Raw genomic sequence first — 20758 nt, forward strand, 5'->3', positions numbered from 1 at the left:
ATTTAATATGCAAATTACCACTGCATTCACTGAAAGATGTTAAATAAGCCCATTTAGCAATTTGACTGCAAAATCACTAATACAATTCTAGACAACATTTTCCCCCTTCAGAATTTTACCAAAAACTCTTGAAATACAATAAATGTCTTATAGTTCTGAATATTCTACATAGTGATCTAGAAATAGGCCAAAACTCATGTGAGGTATGGTGCTTATTATCCTCTGAATGTGCTTCTAAATTAAGGCTACAAGTTGCAGAAAAGTTAACTACTGTGAACTGGAAAACCTCCAATTAAGTGGTTGAATTCCAGCCTCTCCTTGACTCAAAACACTTGAGGACATTTATCCAAGTAAAGGGAAGTCAAGACTGAAAACAAGGACTGGTTTAGACAATAAAAAACTCTGATTCACTGTCTCCATGTTGACAAAATATAGTCTATGCCCACAAACCTAAGCTGTGTCCGTGCACACACAAACCAATTTGAAACAAAAACAAGCGAGTATTTAAATTTAGACCAATTATGACAGCAAAAGCTGTGTTCTCTGGCAGTCTACCAAGCTTCAGAACCCAGCGCTTCAAATATTCCCCTGGTACACGTGTATTTTAGCAGCAGAGACTGGCAATGGAGCTAATTCTAATCAACGGTGAAGCTATTTGGGCCTCAGAGGACTGCCTCTGGGAGTTACTGGGGAGTTGTTTGATACAGCCTTGCAGTTCCAGTTGCGTGGCACAGAGGCCCCTTCCGTCTTCTCCTGGTGACAAGGTTGCTGAGTAGGCCAGCATTCCTGTTGAGAAGGAGAGGGAGGTCCCTCAGCCACCGAAGGGTTGCATTTTCTCTCTCCTCTTAACCCGAGAGCAGCCTTTGCAGCTTTCTGGAGACCCAAATGGAGTGGTTAGTTCAACTGAGGGTTACCTCAAAGTTACTTGGTCTATTGATTAAATGGTATAATAATTCCACCCGAGGCTCTGCAAGATCAATTTTACTAGAAGTTATTGTAATTCATTACCCCCAGACCTATGGTTTCCAGTGGAGTTTCCCTCACTAAAACCTCGGCTCCTATGCCTTGGGCCTGTTAACGCTCCTATTAAAATAGCCTTCATTCACTCATTCTCTGCTCCCCACTTGGTCAAGCCTTTCAATCCACCTCTTACTACCTAACTTGCCTGGAACACCTAACCCCAACACTTATCTGAGTTGGCAGCCCTACCCACCCGCTTCTTCAGCCTTTTCCTAACCTCACTTGGGTCATTCAGTATTTCTTGCTGATATCCTCCCTTGTTCCGGTTTGCTAATGCTGCCGGAATGCGAAACACCAGAAATGGATTAGCTTTTATAAAAGGGGGTTTATTTGGTTACACAGTTAGTCCTAAGGCCATAAAGTGTCCAAGGTAATGCATCAACAAAGGGTTCCTTCACTGGAGAAAGACCACTGGCATCCGGGAAACCTCTGTCAGCGGGGAAGGCACGTGGCTGGCATCCCCTTGCTCCCAGGTTGCTTTTCAAAATGGCATTCTCCAAAGTGTTGCTCTTGGGGCATTTTCTCCTCTCTTAGCAGCAGCTGCTCTTCAAAATGTCACTCAGTTGCTCTGAGGTCCTTCTGTCTGTGAGCTCCTTCATACGACTCCAGTGATCCAATTAACACACACCCTGAATGGGTGGGGTAACACCTCCATGGAAATTATCCAATCAAAGATTTCACTCACAGTTGATTGAGTCACAACTGCATGGAAAGACTCAATCAAAGGATTCCAATATAATCAACACTAATACGCCTGCCCCCACAAGACTGCATCAAAGATAATGGCGTTTTGGGGACATAATACATCCAAACTGGCACATCCCTGTTCCTCAGCCAAAATTCATCTTGCTGCCATCTTCCTAGGGCCAGCTCTCCACCTATTAAAATGAAATGAGATGCTCCTTTTGACTGTGATATTGCCCATTGCTGTCTTATCAACTAGCAAAATTCTATTTAAAAACCTTTGCCAGAAAAAGGAAGATAACCAATTAATGGGACATGTTAATGGAAGTTTCCTTCCTTTCAGTCATCCATCAGCCTTCCTCCTATCTGAGGCCAAAGCTATCTCAGGACAACAGCTTCCAAACTTGTCTCTTTTGCCTGTAAATTCTCCCTCAGTTGAATCCATCTTGCTGACTGCAATTATCTCGTTTACAGCACAGATTTTTTTTTTTCTAAACTCACAATTCTTCAATTGTTCCTTAGTTCTGACTCAGTAAGATTCAAACCCCTGACTCTAGCTTTTCAGGCCCCCCACAATGGCCCAATGCACCCATGCCCCATGGCGCCCCCCACCATCTCCTACCAGAAGCCTAAATGCCAGGTCTGGCGGCCCATGCTGTGCCCATCCCTCAGCATCTCTTTGTGTTTTGGCCTTTGTGGTTCCCGTTCACACTGTCCTTTGCCTTTTGTTCAAGGAGTGAGCTCCCTTGATGACGGGAGCTAGATGTGCTGGTCTCTCTTCATCTGTAGCATTTGCTCTATGTTTTAGCTTGTCCTAAAAAGCATCCAGAGAGCTTGAGGGGTCACCAGGAGAGGACCGTGGCTGGCTGGCTGCCAAACAGTCTCACATCAGGGCACCTTGGGGGCACACACCAAGGTCTCGGGTCTGGTCCTCGGTCTGGTAGGCTGGGAAACTTGACTTTTGGCACCACATGCTGGGCAGAGTTGTCTCTCAGGAATAGATACACATTACCTGAGCTCATGGGAACAGATGTGTGTGTATGTATGTTGTGTGTTGTAGAATGACAATGAAATTAATTAATTAATACAATGATGGCTATAATTTACATGGATGGAAGTGTGGCTATTACATGATTAGAACAGTCTCTTTGAATGGACAGACTTAAACTGGAAACTAATTTAGAATCATAATATTCAGTAGTGTGGAATCAAAACAAGTTGCTGGCTCCTCTTCCCCAGGGTCTGAACTGCTCTCAGCCTGAGGCCAATGGGCATTACCAGAGTCTGACTTTGGGGTTCCCTCTTCTCTGGACCGACCACCTTCTGTCAGTTTTACTCTCACACTACAGCATCACCTTCCACCTCGAGACACTGAGATGCCCTTGATGCAGTTTTGTTTTCCTCAGACTCTGCAGCAGCACCCTCTCTTTGGTTTATTCCCAAGACTGAGCTTGGCCATTGTGAATGCGTAAGTGCACCTTCCTAGTTCAACTACCAGCCGGCAAAGATTTTTTCCTTTTCTCTTTGTTCTAGGGAGTTACTTTACTATTTCATCATGCACAAACTACTTTGTGCCACTGACCACCAGCAGCTCCATTGCACTACGCATTTTTGGGTTCAGCTCTTATTTCCATTCATGAATGGAAAACTCCACAAGGACCAGGCCAGGGTCTTATATGGTTGTTTATATCCTGTATGGCCTAGCACATAGCAGGTATCCAACAATTATTATGGAGGAAATGCTGTCCTAGTAAGTATTCTCTGATAGTTTCCCTCCAATATCTTTCTTCTCTCAGCTATGGCTACCATCAGTGAGTATCTTGAGGCAATTTTAAATGTTGGTTGTTAAAATACTCTAAATATCGCAAATTGTTTACATAAATTATCCACTGCTTCCAGGCCTTAACTAGTTTGACTGTAGATAAACAGTCCCCCTAAGTCCAAAGGGGTTTACTGGCTGGGTGAAAACTGGACTGGGAGATCATTCTGATTTGGTTTCTACACTGCAAGGTGGGTCTTCTTACTTGGTGCTGTGACTGGGCTCTTGGTGGCTTCCCTTCTGATTTTGGTGTGCTCTCCCTTGAGCAAAGCAGCACGAAGTTACAGGAGAGCATGCTGAATTTTCTAAGCTCTGTCGCTGACCCAATTGGCCTGGAAAAGGAACATTGGGAATAATGTTTTCCCAAGACAGATCCCCCAACCCAACCCTGCCATCTTTAGAAGCTTCCAGAGGAAAAGAGACAAAATAAAAGCCACGAGAACTTTGCTCATAGCATTGCTACATGGTGCTGAGTTTTCCAGTGTTCTCAGTATTCATCTAATTTCAGTGAGGAAAATGGAAAGAACAGGAAAGGAGAGCACAAGAAATATAAAACACTCTGTAAAGACTGGCTTTAACTGCACTTAAAGCCGACCAGAGGAACTTTTTTTAAAAAATTCAAAATTGGTGCAAGCAAAATCTCCATTTGCCTAGGATCCCAAGAGAAATGCTATCAGGATCCATGTTCTGTGATGAGGCTGGGGCTCAGGCAATAGGCCTGGGAAAGGGGCAGTGGGCACAGAAGATCCTTCCCTGCCTCTTGTTTCACACACAGTCACAATGAGACTGTTAGGGGAATCCAATGTGTTCCTTATCAAACCTTTCTGTATTCAGTGTGAATTATCGAACAATCCTCCAGATACTGCTTTTTTATCTCCTCACAAGATAAACTTTAGTTTCTATTGGCACATGCCTAATCAGTGCACCACTTTCAAACTATGTAATAAAAAAAAAAAAAGAAACTAGTTAAGTGGAACAAAACAGCCAGGAAAATCAGCGAGAAGAGCTTCTTTCTTTTTCTTTTGGTTATAAAAGTGTAGGTGCTTAAATGTATGTCCTAATGCAATAAATCACTCTTTTGCACTATATGTATTGGCTACTCCTGATCTCAGAATCCATACTGCAGTAAATAAAATTGATTTTCTATCTTGCTTTCTCTTTCTTGTGCATGTGTGATGGGGGTGGGGAGAAATGCATAATTTTAAATGAAAGTACAAATAAAATCTCATCACTGATCACATATTTTCACATTATTGGCTCTCTATTTTAAAAGATCCATTCATTCATTTTTTCATTCATTCAACAAATATTTGTTAAGTGCATATACTGGATACTGGATATTACTACCAATACTTTCATTTAGCTGACCTTTATAACCTGAATTCTTAGAAATGAAGTAATTCTTCCCAGATAAATATAAAATTTCTGTTCTCAGCACCTTAGGAAAAACCTTGGAATCCTTCTGAAGATGATGCACAAGGAGAGAATGCTGGTGTCTTCTAAACACAGGGTCACAAAGCAGGCTGTATTCACATCCCCACATATTCACATCCCCACAGTACACTTTTCTGCTAATGGTCTAATAAAAAACAAGGGGCAAGGTCCTGAAGAACTGGGAAGTATTGTTAATTCAGTTGAATTACTTAGGCCTCCACTATGTCCTCCCACCAAATTATCTAATTTGCTTCAATAGATTTATGCAAAATAGTGCAAAAGTACAAGTCTTGAAAGAAATTAGACCATATACTAAAACAACCTGATTTCACTGAAAATATAACAACATCTATAGGCATGAATGTGTGTGTCTGTATTTTTTCAGATTCTTTATGCTTATTAGCATCAGATCTGTGATTCCTTTAATTCAGAGAAACCCAGAAGATTGGTGAAAGCATTACTCATGAGCAATAGACCAGTAAACTTACTTGCAAAGTTAGTTAAAAGCATCTAATGGTTTATTAACACATTTTTCTCACACTTTTTAATGAAAATTTAAACAGACTTTGTGGCTAAACAAATTAATTTAGGGGCTGAGAAAAGAGATGGTAGACTAATACAAAAGAGACCAGAGAGGAATAGTTATTTTCACCATATTGATATGACAGACTGATTACAATTTATCCCAGTTTACCAAACATAAATTTTTTCATCCTTTGCTCCTTTGCTTTTGATATAATCATTCATGGCTTCCCAGAACCTTGCTAAAAATATTTCATAAAGATGACTGATTCTGGCAATATGGTGGACCAGGTGTTCTAAGGGGCCCTACTGTTATAGACAAGAGACTAGTCACGGCATGCTGTTTGATAAAAACCTAAACCCTCAGCTATACTGAACTGGGAGTGGTTGGCAAAGGACAGAGAGGAGGGGCAGGGTTGTCTGAGGTCATATGTCTAGGGTAAAGTGAATCAGATATTGAACCCTGGGCCAAAAACAATGTAGACACCCTGAGCCTAGGAATCATGTATTGAGATGTGTGCTGGTTTGGATATATTATGTCACCAGAAAAGCCATATTCTTTAATGCAATCTTGTGGGGGCAGACTGATTAGTCTGCCAATTAGGGTGGAACCTCTGATTATTTCCATGGAGGTGTGGATACCATCCATTCAGGGTGGGTCTTGATTAGTTCACTGGACTACTTAAGAGAGCTCCAGAGCCAACACTGATGCTGACGTTTAGAGATGCTTGCAGTTGTGGACAGAAGGATGGTTGGAGATGCTAAGCTAAAAGGTGAAGCCCAGAGTTTGCCCTGGAGAAGCTCAGAGAGGACGCCCAGACACTTAGAGATAAATGCCCTGGGACAAAGAAGGAACAACATGCAGGAGCTGAGATAGACAAGCTAAGACAAAAGTCCAGAGACATTTTGGAGAAAGCCATTTTGAAACACAACCCAGGAGCAAAGGACCAGCAGATGCCAGCCATGTGCCTTCACGGCTGACAGAGGTGTTCCGGATGCCATTGGCTGGTCTTCAGTGAAGGTATCATCTTATTGATGCTTTAGTTTGGACACTTTCATGGCATTAGAACTTAAGTTATTTGTAACTTAATAAATCCCCTTTATAAAAGCCAATCCATTTTTGGTAATTTGCATAATGGCAGCATTAGCAAACTGGAACAAGATGTGACTCTCAAAAGGGGCTGCATAGTCCTAAGTTAATGCAAATCCTTGGTTCACATAGATGTAAGCAGATGCAAATACTCCCTTCAATCAAGTGTCTCCCCTGGATCCCCATAATGAAGAACAAACAAAAAGCTTGCCATCAAAGATCACGAAGCACAAGAGAAGGCAAGCACCATGAGTAACAGTCAGCTGAAAATGATAAGGAATAGATTTGGATCCTCAAGGGTTAAAAATATTGGAATTGTCAAATGCAGAATATAGGATAGCTGTATGTGAACAATTTAAAGAAATCATGTAGGAATCTCAAAGATAAGAAGGGTTTGTTGGAATAACTATGTAGACTTTTAAAAGAATCAAACAGAACCCCTAAAAATGAAAAACAAAATTGGAATGAAAGAAAAAAAGTGAGAAAGGGAAGGAGGAAAGGAGAAAGGAACGAAGGAAGAAAGGAAGGAAAAGTGTCATTTGGATACAGCTAAAGATACAATTAGTGAACAGAAAATTTCAGATCAGCATAGAAGATGAGAATATGAATGAAAAGCTTAACAATATGGAGAAAAGAATGAAGAGTTCTAACATATGTTTAATTAAAATACCAGAAGGAGAGAATAGAAAGAATGGAGAGGAATATTTGAAGAGGTAATGTCTGAGAATTTTCCAGAACTGATAAACAATTTGAAGCAACAGATAACAATCCAAAGAGGATGAGTAAAACAATTCCATGGCTAGACATATCATAGTGAAATTCCTGAATACCAATGACAAAGAGAAGATGCAAAATCTGGAAGTGAAGTTTGAAGTAAAATGTGGGTGATTCATCCATTGTGAAGACACTGATGTTCCATCAACTCTAAACTCACTCAAACATGCTGCAAATAATTCCACCACGTTCGTTTTGTTTATTACTTGAGCTCCCATATATTTATTATAATTGACTATAAGCTAATAGCTTTCTTTGTACAAAAATTGTGAACTTATTAAAGTGGATTTATAATTTGACTTTTTATTCTAAACTGAATTTAAAAAGAATAGAGATTATTTTATACTAGACACATATCACTATTCTGTTCAGTGCTTTAGAGCAAGGGACTCTCAATCCTGGCTGCAACTCAAAATAACTCGGGGGAGATTTTATGATATATCAGAGATTGAGCTCAATCCCCAGGGATTTAATTGCTCTTATGTGACTCCATACATCAGTATTTAAGCAAAAATGGTTTGAATGAAACATGGCATACTAATATTGTACAAATTGTGTGTGCATAGCAGGGTGAGCTCTCACAAAGTGATCACACTCATGGTGCAGGTCTGTTTTACCAAAAGCTTTCTCCCCTGAATTGGGGGGCTGACTGTATCTGTTTCAGTGGGTATGGCCATTCTGACAGGCAGGCTTCCCAGTAAGGTATGTTGGCTTGGACCATATAGAAGGCTGAGAACCCTGCAGTGGACAAAGGAGGGTCGCCTTCCGGTATATGGTGGATTGGAACTATGTACCCCAGGAAAACATGTTCTTAAACTTTAACCCATTCCTATGGGTGTGAGACAATTGTAAATAGGACCTTTTGATGAGGTTACTTCAAGTAAGGTATGGCCCAACTCAATCAGGATGGGTCATAATCCTATTACTGGAGTCCTTTATAAGCAGAATGAATATCAGACAGTGAGAAAGGTATGGGAAGCAAGAAGCTGGAAGTCAATGGAACCCAGAAGTGAAAGGCCAAGAGAGGCCACCATGTGCATCGCCATGTGACAGAGGAGCCCAGGACAAGGGATCACCAGCAGCCAGCCCCAGAATGTCAGTCTTCGGGAATCCAGAATGCCAGTCTTTGGGAATAAAACATCACTTTGATGATGCCTTGATTTGGACTTTTCCCAGCCTCAAAGCGTTGAGCCAATAAATTCCCACTGTTTAAGCAACCCATTACATGGTATTTGCTTTAGCAATGAGGAAACCAAAACATGGTGGTAGAGGGCTTTCCAGTTTTTACACCTGGAAAGAGCTTGCTTTCCTTTATATTTTTCTTCGCTTTTTCAAGTAGAGTTACAAAAGCTCCATTCCTGTGGTCTTTCAGGTCCAGTACATTCACTGGCATCTTTCCTTATTCTTATCAGCCACTTGCTCATCAGAGAACAGGACTTGAACTTTATCCAGAGGGCAAAATCCTTCCAAGCCAACCATCAAACCTCTGGATCTAGGGGTGGGGTGAGGGCTAAGGAAGTGGCTGGATTGGCTGTTGTAAACTTACCCTTAACTTAAACTTCTTGGTGTTGGCCTGATGATCTACTCTTGCCTTTGTTTTTATTAACTTTTCACTTAATTGTTTCTTTGAAATTTATTTTAAGAACAACTGCTTTGATCTCTAGTGTTTCTGGCCATATTTTTTTTTCCTGGCCTGCCTTCTCTCTCCAAAATTTCCTTAAACTTTCTGGTCTCCCGCAAACTCCATTTTTTGTTTGTTTTATAGCAATATTATTATTGCATTGTTTTACCTGTACATATCTTTTTAAATATCTCAGTGGGACCATAGGGTTGGAGGTGAGTAGGTATTTGGTCCTTTTCCAGACACCCATTTGTGTTATCTTGAATAGCTTCCTATGACCACAGCTCCAAATTACTGACATAGCTATAGTCCCTGCTCATGGAATACAGTGAAAGAGTGTTACATCGTGGAAGAAATGCTCAATGAATGTCATGAAATGATGGCTCTGATCCCTGTATTGCCATAAACTTGTTCTGTAACTATCATCAAGTCACATCACTTTTCTGGGGCTCTTTCCTCAAGTTTAAAATTGAAGGCTAATTTGTTAATATTTATAAAATTAAAAAGGCATTTTCTCTTTGAGCCAGCAGTCCCTCATCTGGGAATTTATCTTGCAGGTATAACTGGACATGTACACAATGACAGATGGATAAGGTTATTCATTGCAGCATTAGAGGGAAGAATTCCTTGCCCTGATATTTAACTCACGTTCATCAATAGGGAACATCTGGGTTGTACACCCAGACAGTGGAATAGTATGAAGCTGTAAAAAAGGATGAGGGAGCTTTTTATACACTGATAAAAAGTACATTAGGAAGTACAGAAAAATCTACAGGGCATATTATTAGACAAAAAAGAAAAGGAGAAGAATGGATATAATCATACACATACCCTAAGACCCATCAGTGGCACTCCTGGGACTTTACCCATTTTAGAATCGTCTGAACAGCTTTAAAAAAATAGTGATAGCATGGCACCTCAAGGCAACTTATACTATCTACAAATGCAGACAGTCAGCAGAAGATCAACAGACATAGGAAACTGATGGGGGAAAAAAACCTAAAAATATCAAAACAGTATTCTTAAAAAAATTAGAGGAGCTATTGCACCTATGAAACAAGCCAAGGAAAAATTTTGGAAATTAGAATATGATTGCTGAAATTAAAACTTTAATGGAGCACCACAATATTATAATAGAGTAAAAAAAAAAAAAAAAAAAAAAGGCATTGATTTAGAAATTTTAGCAAGGAAATTCTGCCCTCCTCTCCCGCACAGACACACAAGAAAAGATAGAAGAAATATGAGAAAAAAGCTTTAAAATATGGAGGATGGATCCAGCAGGTTCAACAGTTGACTGAAAGAAGTTCCAAGAGATAAGAATAGATAGAAGGGAGAAGATAATAAATGAAATAATGGAATAAAAATATCCTAGGCTGAAGAAAACTAAGATCTTTCATGTGGAAGGCGTCACTGAGGCTAAGAAAGGTAAACAGAAAAAGGCCCATACTTAATCATGCCCCACTGAAATTTCTGGAAAAACAGTTCTAAAAATTTCCAGAGGCGAAAAAAAACGAAGTCACCTATAAAGGAAGGAGACTCAGACTAAAATCAGATTTCCCGTCAGCAATGCAGTACACTAAAACTCTAAGGAAAAACAAAGACTGTTAAGAAAAAAAAATGCTTGAGTAATGACTATGAATTTGTAATTTCATATTCAGTCAAAGTATTAATTTATGCAATATTTTCAGTCATTCAAGTCCTCAGAAAGTTTATCACCCCCTCAAACTGTTCAAAAACATTGCTCAATAAGATTCTTCAGCTGAATAAACAAAAGAGAAACATACAAAGGAATACAACAGGAGACACAAGGAGAGCAGCTAAGTAGGACTTAAAAGAAGAGAAGAAAACACAAAATAAATTAAAAGAGACATCACTAGATCATGTTTGAGGCACTGTCCTTTCAGTGGCTGGAGATTACTGTCTTTACATTATATTTCTAACTCTGTCAATCCAAGAGCATAACTTGGTTCTGTATTAAATATTTATAAGAATGTAATCCCATTATGCCTTTTAAATTTAGTTTAAAGCTTTGAATTAACCCATAGACTAAACATGGAATGCATAATTACAGTCACACAACAGAGCAGCAGGTGAAGGGAGGTAGAGGAGATGGGAGATATCTTATAAACTCATTAGATTCTATACTTGCCCCACCAGGAAGTCAATAGCTACTCTCTAAAGCTGAAACACAAGCAAAAAAAGGAGGAGGAGGGGGAAAGGGAGGCAAGGGAGGGGAAAGAGGAGGAGGGGGAGAAAATAAAATTTAAATTGTAGTGGTAACCTCAAAAGAATGACAACATAGAAACTTTAATATGTTTACTTCAGGAGAGGAGAATTGGAGATATAGTAGGAGTCAGACTGATTTTTCATTGTTAACCCTTCTGTATGATTTGGCTTTTAAAAAATATAAAGACCTCACTTATCAATAAGGCATTACTTAAATAACTGAAGTAGAATCATATAGTAAAATTTTGTGTAGCCTTTGGAAAGAATAAGATAGGTCCATGTACAATTTTGTGGAAAATAATCTACTACTGTATACTTAATATAGAAAATTGGAATTGTAAAGTAATATAGTATCATTCCCAATAAGGTAAAAAAAAAATCTGTATTTGTCTGTGTGTGTGTATATATATGTAAATGCAGACAAAACTGTCAGGGAGAAGAAACTGCATACGGAGGGTACTAGGAATGGGACAGAGTGTTTCAATATTTACTTTTAAGACTTCTGAATTATCTGAATGTTTGTAACTTGTACTATTTAAGACATAATGTATAAATATTACTTTTTAAATAACTTCTATACATTTTAAAATTATAAATGTAATTTGAGTTGTAAGAAGTCAAAATACCTAATATTTAGCTGTATAGTGTTACTTTCTTAATTTAAAACTTTCATTACTTAAATACATTACTAAAATTCAAACTTTTTTTTTTGTTTTATAGCCAAATAATGCCAATACAGTATTATTTATTAAATAAGCTCACTACTCCCCATGGAAAGGAAACACTCACATTAGCATATGGAAAGTTCCCAAAAGTACTTATATATGTTCTGAATTTGATTCCATTCTGCTGCTGCTCTATTTGCTGTTTCTTGTGCAAATACCATTTTTTAAAATTACATTAGCTTTAAAGTAAATTCCAATAACTGGTACTACATGTCCCACCTGATTATTCTTTCAATCTCATATATTCTTGGGAGTTTTTGCATTTATTTTTCCATATTAACTTTCAAATCATTCAGCCCAGTACAAAAATTGAATCTATTGAATTTTGAGGGAGATTACATGAAACATGCATTATTCTTTTAATAAAAAATATAAACAAACAGAAAAAGCAGCATGGTCAGATCAACAGTGGTCAATCACCACACCAGAAGGACAATTCAAAGCAAGATTTACTGATGGAATGATGAGCACAAGCAACAAATGGTAGAGAATTCCATCTTCCTACATAAAACAAAATCTCCAGTAACAAAAAATAGCTTTAAAATTCCTCATAAGTAAACAATAACCATGAGTGATCATGTACTACTATCTTCATAGACTTGCGGTTATCATAAGGTGCCTAAGACATTTCTTAGGGAACTATGAGTGTGTGGCGTGGGACAGAATGCACGCTGACTGACCCTAAGACTGTGCGAAGATGTGATTCCCAGTCAGGTGCTTTTTCACAAGCAATTAATCCTAATTGCATAAATGCAAAATTTGTGGCCCAGGTCATTTGGACACTGCAGCTGCAAAGAAAAGAAAAGCCTCACTAGTGAGGAGCTCACAGCTCTTGGAAGGAGATATCAACACTGGAGCAAAAGACTGACACATGGAGAGTGGAAGGATCACAGGAACTGGGCACTGGGGCAAGACAGATGTGGTTCTGGTCTCTGCTGTCCCCAATTTTAGTTATGGAATCCTGGGCTCTCTGAGCTTCCATTTCTTTATTTGTGAAATACAGATAAAAGTGCCTATTAGGGCTGTTGTGAATATGTATATATGTGTGGATATATGTATGTGTATACAAAACAATATATAAAGTATCTCAAACCATGATTGGCATATTGATAGGCACTCAATAGATGCTAGGCATTAATGATAATCAGAAATGTACAGTGGACAGAAATAGGCAGAGAGGATAGTATGTAACAGTATCTGGAGTAGAAAAAGTGGCTAAATGTGAAATAGAATGATGTATTCAGGGCATAATTAGGTACTTTCCTATTGGAAATTAAAAGTTGCAACACAGAGGAAGGCTAAGCAGAAAGCAGGGAGGTGCACAGGATTTCAATTAGACAGAGTTTTGAATTCTTGCTCAAAGAAACATGATTTTATTTTATAGCAACTTTTTCAAATACAGTTAAATAACAAAATTCATGTTTTATAGAGATCCTCCTGGCACAGTATAGAGGTTGTGTGAAGACATTTGGAATTACGGCTGTGTAGTAAGACTGCAGGCAGGAGGATGATTTTATTTAAAAAGATGCATTAGACTATTTTTTAATTACATTGGGAGAGTGAGCAGAAAAAAACTAATAAACAAAGAACAAAGAGTGTTTTTAACTCCTTCCTGATCAAGGTGAGTGAAACACTTCAGAGTTGTATCACCCCACAGAATCTTTGAATAACCAGCAAGAACTGGCAGAAACATCTTTCTCAAAGCTCCAGAAAACAGTTAAAGGACTGCAGTAAGAAGACAAGCACCGAATCAAGATAAAGGCTATTTAAAAGCAGTAGGATCTTGTGGTGGCCTGGCTGCTCCCTCCTCCGCCCCTCACTGGCTGTGCACAGATCCCAGCTCCCAGTTCCAGAGAGAGCACACTAACCCTTGTGCACATATTGGGAGCATCTATGTCTGGCCCTATCTGTCTGAGGGACTTGCTAGCCCAGAACTTACCCTGTGTATAGAAGGCAGCTCACCAAACTCCTCTACAGATGCTGTGGGATAGCACTAAAGTGGCTGCCTGGAACAAGGGCTTGCTGGCTGTAGGATATACAGTGCAGTGCCTGGGACCATAAGGAAACTGTTTCCTAGGGAAAGGGGGATATTCTTATCTATGTTAATGGGGAAATTCCCAGAGCCACATGTGCATACCCAAGACATGACACATGTGCAGAAAGGATCAGGGTGGCTCCTACGCTTTGGCCTTGAGCTGTTCTCTAAACTCATTATGTGGTAAGCCCTGAAGGCTCATACACATATGGGTCAACCTGTAAAAACTGGGAAAAGTGTTTTGTTTTTTTTTTCTTTTTCTGTTAGTTCCTGACATTCTAGGGAAGCTCTGTCATAACAGGAGCTGATACAAGCTTAAGGAACAGAGACCTCAGGGTATAAATTCCAGCAATAACAAATTAAAATATCAAAATGTCCAGGATTCAACAAAAGATTAACAAACAAACAAACAGGAAGTGAGGGCCCAGACAAAAGAGAAGATTAAAGCATTAGAAACCATCAATGAGGAGGACCAAACCTGGGACATATCAGACAAAGACTTTAAAAAAAGGTCCTAAATATGCTCAAAGAGCTAAAGGAAAACAGGGAAATAATAGATGAATACCAAGAGAATATCAATAGAGAGATAGAATTTATGAAAAGGAACCAGAGCTGAAGACCATGGTAACAAATTTAAAAGTCCTTTGAGGGGATCAACAGCAGATTGGAGCTGGTAGAAGAAAGAATCAGTGAACCTGAAGATAAGACAATTGAAATCATCCAGGCTGAGAAGGAAGAAAGAATGAAAAAAAAAAAAAGTGAACTGAGCCTGCGTAACCTGTGGGACATCTTTAAGCATAGCAATATACATATTGTGGGAATCCCAGAAAGAGGAAAAGGGACAAAGAGAATATTCAAAGAAATAATGGCTGAAAACTTCTCAATTTAATGAAAGACATGAATATACAGATCTAAGGCACTCAAGGAACTCCAAACAGGATAAATCCAAATAGACCCATACCTTGGCATATTATAACCAAATTGTCAAATGTCAAAGATAAAGACAGAATTCTGAAAGCCACAAGAGATAAGCAACATGTTACGTACAAGGGAGTCTCAATAAGACTAAGTGCTGATTTCTATTGGAAATCAGCAAGGCAAAAAGGTAATGGGATGACATATTTAAAGTGCTGAAATGGCTTAAATTCCCTAGGGTGAGTAACCTTGTTGGCAAATGGATAATGCCTGTAAGTTTGCAGGATTCAGATGCAGCAGGTAGATATGAAAGTACAGCATGCTTTGAGTATTCTGTCTTTACTGACTTTGCAGACCACATTAGAGATGGATGGAGCACGGCTATTTTTGCTTCAAAGACAGCTGCCTGATTTAGCAGGGAGAGCGCTGACTGCTGAGGCAACCAGACCAAGGTTTGAATTCCAGCTGCTCCACTTGTACCATGGGTAAGGAAATTAATTTCTCTCAGAAACCCAGTCTCATCTGTTAAGTGCCCCACTCATGGAATTTACATACTAATGAAAGCAGACAGGAAATCAACAAGCAAACATATATCAGAGGATGACACATGATGTAAAGAATAAAGCAGTGTGAGGGCTAGAGAATAACTGGAAAATGTTTTGTATATAAGATGGTCAGGGAAGGTGTCCTTGATAAGGTGCTATCGGAGCAAACACCTGAAGGAAGCAAAGAAGTTAAGTTGTGAAGATGTTTGGGAAAAAGAGACTTCTAGGATTAGAAATCAGCAAATGAAAAGGCCCTGATGCAGAAGTAGGCTTGTGGGGGGCAGAGGGAGGTGTGGGATGCAGGGGAAGGAACGTCAAGGAGGCATGTGTGGTTGGAGTAGAACCAGGGAGGGAAAGGAGTGGAGTTAAGGTCAAGGAAGTGGTGTGGGCCAGACCACACTGGGATTTGTGGGCAGTAAGGATAAGTGCAGGAAGGCACAGGTGGGCATACAGGGCAGCATCTCCTTTGACTGGCCAAGGAGATGGGAAGCTGTTGTGAGCAGAGCAGAGACACCATCTGCCTTGCATGAAAAGGATCACTTGGGCTGCAGTGTATCAGTAGGAGAGGTTGTTCCAATAGGAGATTCTGTGATGTTCTACAGTGCAATGAAGGTAGCCTAGATTAAGCTAGGAGGGCTTACATTCGGGATATATTTAGAAGGTGGTGCTGGGAGGATTTGCTAATGGGGGGCTGTGCCAGTTTGAATGTATTATGTCCCCCAAAATGCCATGTCCTTTGATGTAATCTTGTGTGGGCAGATGTATTAGTGTTGATTAGATTGTAATTCTTTGAATGTTTCCATGGAGTTGTGACCTACCCAAATGTAGGTGATAACTCTGATTAGATAATGTCCATGGAGGCATGGCCCCACCCATTCAGCATGGGCCTTGATTACTTTACTGGAGCACTATAAAAGCTCAGACAGAAACAGTGAGCTTGCTACAGCCAAGAGGGACACTTTGAAGAATGTATGAAGCTGAGAGAGGAGCTGAAGCTTACAGAGACTGTTTGAAGCAGGCTGTTGAAAGCAGACTTTTGCTCCAGAGAAGCTAAGAGGAAAAACGCCCCAAGAGCAACTAAGAGTGACATTTTTGAAGAACTGCAGCCTAAAGAGGAATGTCCCAAGAGAAAGCCATTTTGAAACCAGAACTCTGGAGCAAACGCCAGCCACGTGCCTTCCCAGCTAACAGAGGTTTTCCGGATGCCATTGGCCATCCTTCAGTGAAGGTACCCCCTTACCTTGGACACTTTATGGCCTTAAGACTATAACTTTGTAACCAAATAAACCCCCTTTATAAAAGCCAATCCATCTCTGGTATTTTGCATTCTGGCAGCATTAGCAAACTACAGTAGGGGCCGACTGTGATCCTTGGCTCAAGGAATTTGGACTGGTCTTGTAGGAATACACAAAGTAAATTAAGTGCCTAGAATTTAGCAGATGTTCAAAAACATTAGTTCTCTTCCACCTTCCTTTGAGGTTTCTTTAGCTTCTGCAGCTCCGGGCTTCTCCAGGTGCTTAGCATTTGCAGGGTGCTTTCTCAGCTATTATTGACTGCCTTCTATGTCCTTGACCACTTGTTTTCTGAGTGAATAAATGTGAAAAGACTAGCACCACATGATTTTATGTCTATCACTGGGGCAAGAAGAGACAAGAAATGCTTGAGATGAGGTATTTTCTTTCTCAGAACAATACCAAGGAGATTTGTTGTAGGATTTCACATTAAGGCAAAGCAAAGCAATACAAACAAATAAACAGTGTTTTTCAAGGCTTAAACAAATGAACTGTGTTTCTCAAGGCCCAAAGCCTTAATCCAGATTACTTTAATGGAGCCTTGAGAAACAGTAACCAACAGTGGCAAAGGATATAGTTCTGTAAATGAGCAAATGAAAAAGAGAAATTTATTGAAGATTATTAATACAGAAAAATGATGGTTAAGTTTACTTAGGAGAATGCCTAGCATTTGAGGATGTCAACCCATTTGGCAGAAACCTATCCCTGAAATCTCGTTTTCAATGATTAAATCATGAGGCCTCTCTTCTCTAGGTGAAGTTTTCATGTTGTGCAACTGTTAAAGAGAACAGCTCTGGTTTTTCTTAGTATCTCCATGTAAAACATTGATGCTTGTCCTTTCCTAGGGTTAGGCATCTGAAAGTCCCTTAGGTTTTTCTATCATCAAGGGAAACTACCATTAACTGGGTCTCACCAACCACCAGGTCCTTGGTATTCAGTTAAATTCTTGGTTTGGAGTGGATGAAATTAGTACTATTTGGCCTTTTAAGCCCCAGGCATGAAATTTAGATGGACCCTTCTGTGCTTCTGCCCTTTCCTTGCATATTCTGGACTCCAGAAGTACTGCCCTCTGCCTTGCTGGTAATGATGTTGTAACCAGCTACAGGTCTCCTGGGGACATTACAACTGGAAAAGGGGTCTGATCCTGCTAGTGTCCATCCCTAAATGCCCTGTGCTCCCATCACTCAATTGCCTTAACCTCGCATCTAAACAGTTGTTGAGGGTCTAGCAGGCCCAGATTAAGATTTGAAAACATGTTTAACCACTGTATTCCCTGGTTACTTAAGATCAGCTTTGCTGTAACTTTGGTTAATGGGGCCCTCAGACAGCTGTGAAATTGAGACAGAAGTAAAACAATGCCATGCCTTAATGTGTGCTTGTATATGAGCTAGTTAATTAGGTTGATTGGCTGAAGAGTTAACCTGCCAGGAATAGATTTGTTGTTGATGCTACTTATATTGTAAAGCATTATGAATCAGATTACCTTAAAATGATGTATCAGAAAGCCATGAAAAGAAGCAGTTGTGATGATAGAAGCCAAGGGTTTATGCCCCAGATATGTCTTATACCAAACATGGGAACAGTCTTTCTATCTCGCCCGTAAAATGCTAATAACATCTAGCCTTACAGGTTGTTAAAAGGATCAAACAAATTAAGTTTTTTAACTAAGACTGATAAGTTATAAAAATTGTGCACTGCAGTTTAGTGTTTCATGAGATGCCATCCCCTAAACAAGTTGTGGGACTATCATTTTCTGAGAAAAGCTACACCTACCATATTATAAAATGTGCAGGTTAGTGTTTGCTAATATGGGCTATTCATGACATCCAGTGTATAAACCTGGTTTGTTCAGGATGTTGTAGGGAAAACAAAAATATAAAACCTAGTTTTAGGGAGCAAGAGTAGGTGCAGCGAACCACAGGGCCTATTAACTAAGGAGACTGCCTGAAAGGTGGTGGTGGGAACTTTGTCTCTTTGCTCTAAGCCTCTAGTCCCCTGTTGCCCTCAGTGGTTCCCAGGTTCTAGAGTTTTTGTTCATCGGCTTTTTAAAATACTTGGATATTTAATTTGTTTAAAATAAATTTTTTGTAAAGTTAATACTTCATGTGGTGGTGAATATGGATAAAAGGGGAAATCTTAAGTGGTATATATGTCACTAGAATGAGAAACAAAACAACAACAACAAAAAAACCATCGGACAGTACAGCACAAACAGGGAACCCTAATGTAAACTATGGGCTACAGTTAATAGCACAATTAATTATAATAATCTTTCATCGACTGTAAAAAGGTACCACACAAATGCAAAGTGTTAATAAATATTGCAGCTCTGTATTTTCTGCATGATTTCTCTGTAAACTTACAACTCCTCTAATAAAAGAAGTTTTAAAAAACAATTTATATTTGCTTTAAAAAATAGTCTGAAATATAAACATGGATTGTGTCTACCTCATAGCAAAAAACTTGAGAAGCCAGCTATTTATATTTAGACTATTTCATCTTACTATTTTAAACCTATGCAAGTTTTTAAATGTGCAGATATTTGAAAAAATTCACAACGAATATATACTGTGTTGCTGCTTTAAAAAATTTTCATCTGATGCTTTGTGTTGAATGGACACTAAGCCGGCATCTCAACATAGATAAGAAAACGACATATTCACCCATCCTCTGAACCCTTTTTACCTTATGTTGCATTTGACTAGCGTCACAATCTGGGATAGATATGGGGTCCTTAGGTGAGGGTGGGGAAGAACGAATCCACAGAGTTATGGTTTCTTAAGGATAGGGCTTTTTGACTCAACAAATGTTTGACTTAAATGCAAACGATTCATTAATATATGCTAAAATCATGCCTTTGTTTTAGGTAAAGTTCAGAAAACAAACTTTTTCATGGATACTTTTAATTCTGGATTGGATCAAAAGGATGTTGCAGTCTTATGTTGCAAAATACTTGGCATTATAGATACACTGCCTTTTATTCTTGTGTTTGTTCTACATTTGTCCGACCAAACTATGTATATAATTGTTCTTTGTATTTCAAAATAGCCTACTGACAATGAATTGTATTTTTTGGCTTCAGTGATCAGTGGCTTTCCCTGACAGCCTCTGTGATCTTTTATTTTTCTGCATAAAAAACCCATTTACTGTGTGTAAAGAATTTCCAAATGCACAGTAATAAGTATTATCATTGTTCCAGCGTGCCTGCTTCTAGTGTTTACTGCCATTCACATTATCTCCATTTATATTCTTCTTTCATGGATGTATGCATTTGTTTCATCCGGGCTGCAATTTTCTGATTATATCTTCATATTCTAAGTTTCTGCATATTGACTTTTTCTCTTCAGCACTATTCATAATATCTCTTGAGATATGGCTAGCTTGGAGTTTAATTAACTTAATGTTGATCTATTTCCCCCTAGATTATTAACCAAGATATAAAAATTGTGCCACTAAATTGGACTACTATTATACCACTCTCCTTTCTTTAGAATTTCTGGAGATTAAATTTATTCAATCCAAGTGAATTAAATTACTTACTTTGTCTCTACTTGAAAAAACAAAAAAAGGAAGACACACACAAAATCTCCAAAAAGCACCAAAAACAAAATTTTATTGGTTGAGTATATGAGACATGTTTTCATATTATTCGACATGAATAAATTTCTGTCTACTCTACTCCTAATTTTTGTGTACCCTGCCAAGGTTTCCAGAAGACAAGAGGCAGATGTTATCAGAAAAGGACGAGTGAGTGAAAATATAGCATAGTAGCTGTAATGGTTAAAAACTGTCTTAGTTTTCCCAGCTGCTAAGACAAATACGACAAATTGACTTGGCTTAAACAACTGGAATTTACTGGCTCACAGTTTCAGAGGAGAAGGCTTGCCTCCTCCCAGGTTCAGGAGCTCCTGCCGGAGTTCTGGCTGGCCAACAGTCCCTGGTTTCCTTGGCTTTCCTGTCATATGGTGATGTCCTCTCCTTTCTCTTCCAGCTTCCTGCTGACTTCTGTCATCAGGTCCTCCCTGTGGCTTTCACTCTCTGTGTCTGAATTTCTTC

The 20758-nt window shown here is 39.2% G+C and overlaps 1 protein-coding gene across 1 annotated transcript in view; it reads right to left on the bottom strand.

Moving 5' to 3' along the window:
- The window catches only part of NXPH2 (neurexophilin 2), a 122650-nt gene that overhangs the window by 34282 nt on the left and 67610 nt on the right, over positions 1 to 20758 (bottom strand). The gene's annotated exons all lie outside the window — the stretch shown is intronic.

Source organism: Choloepus didactylus, chromosome 9 (assembly GCF_015220235.1).
Source record: "Choloepus didactylus isolate mChoDid1 chromosome 9, mChoDid1.pri, whole genome shotgun sequence".
In the NCBI taxonomy this organism is placed as follows: domain Eukaryota; kingdom Metazoa; phylum Chordata; class Mammalia; order Pilosa; family Megalonychidae; genus Choloepus; species Choloepus didactylus.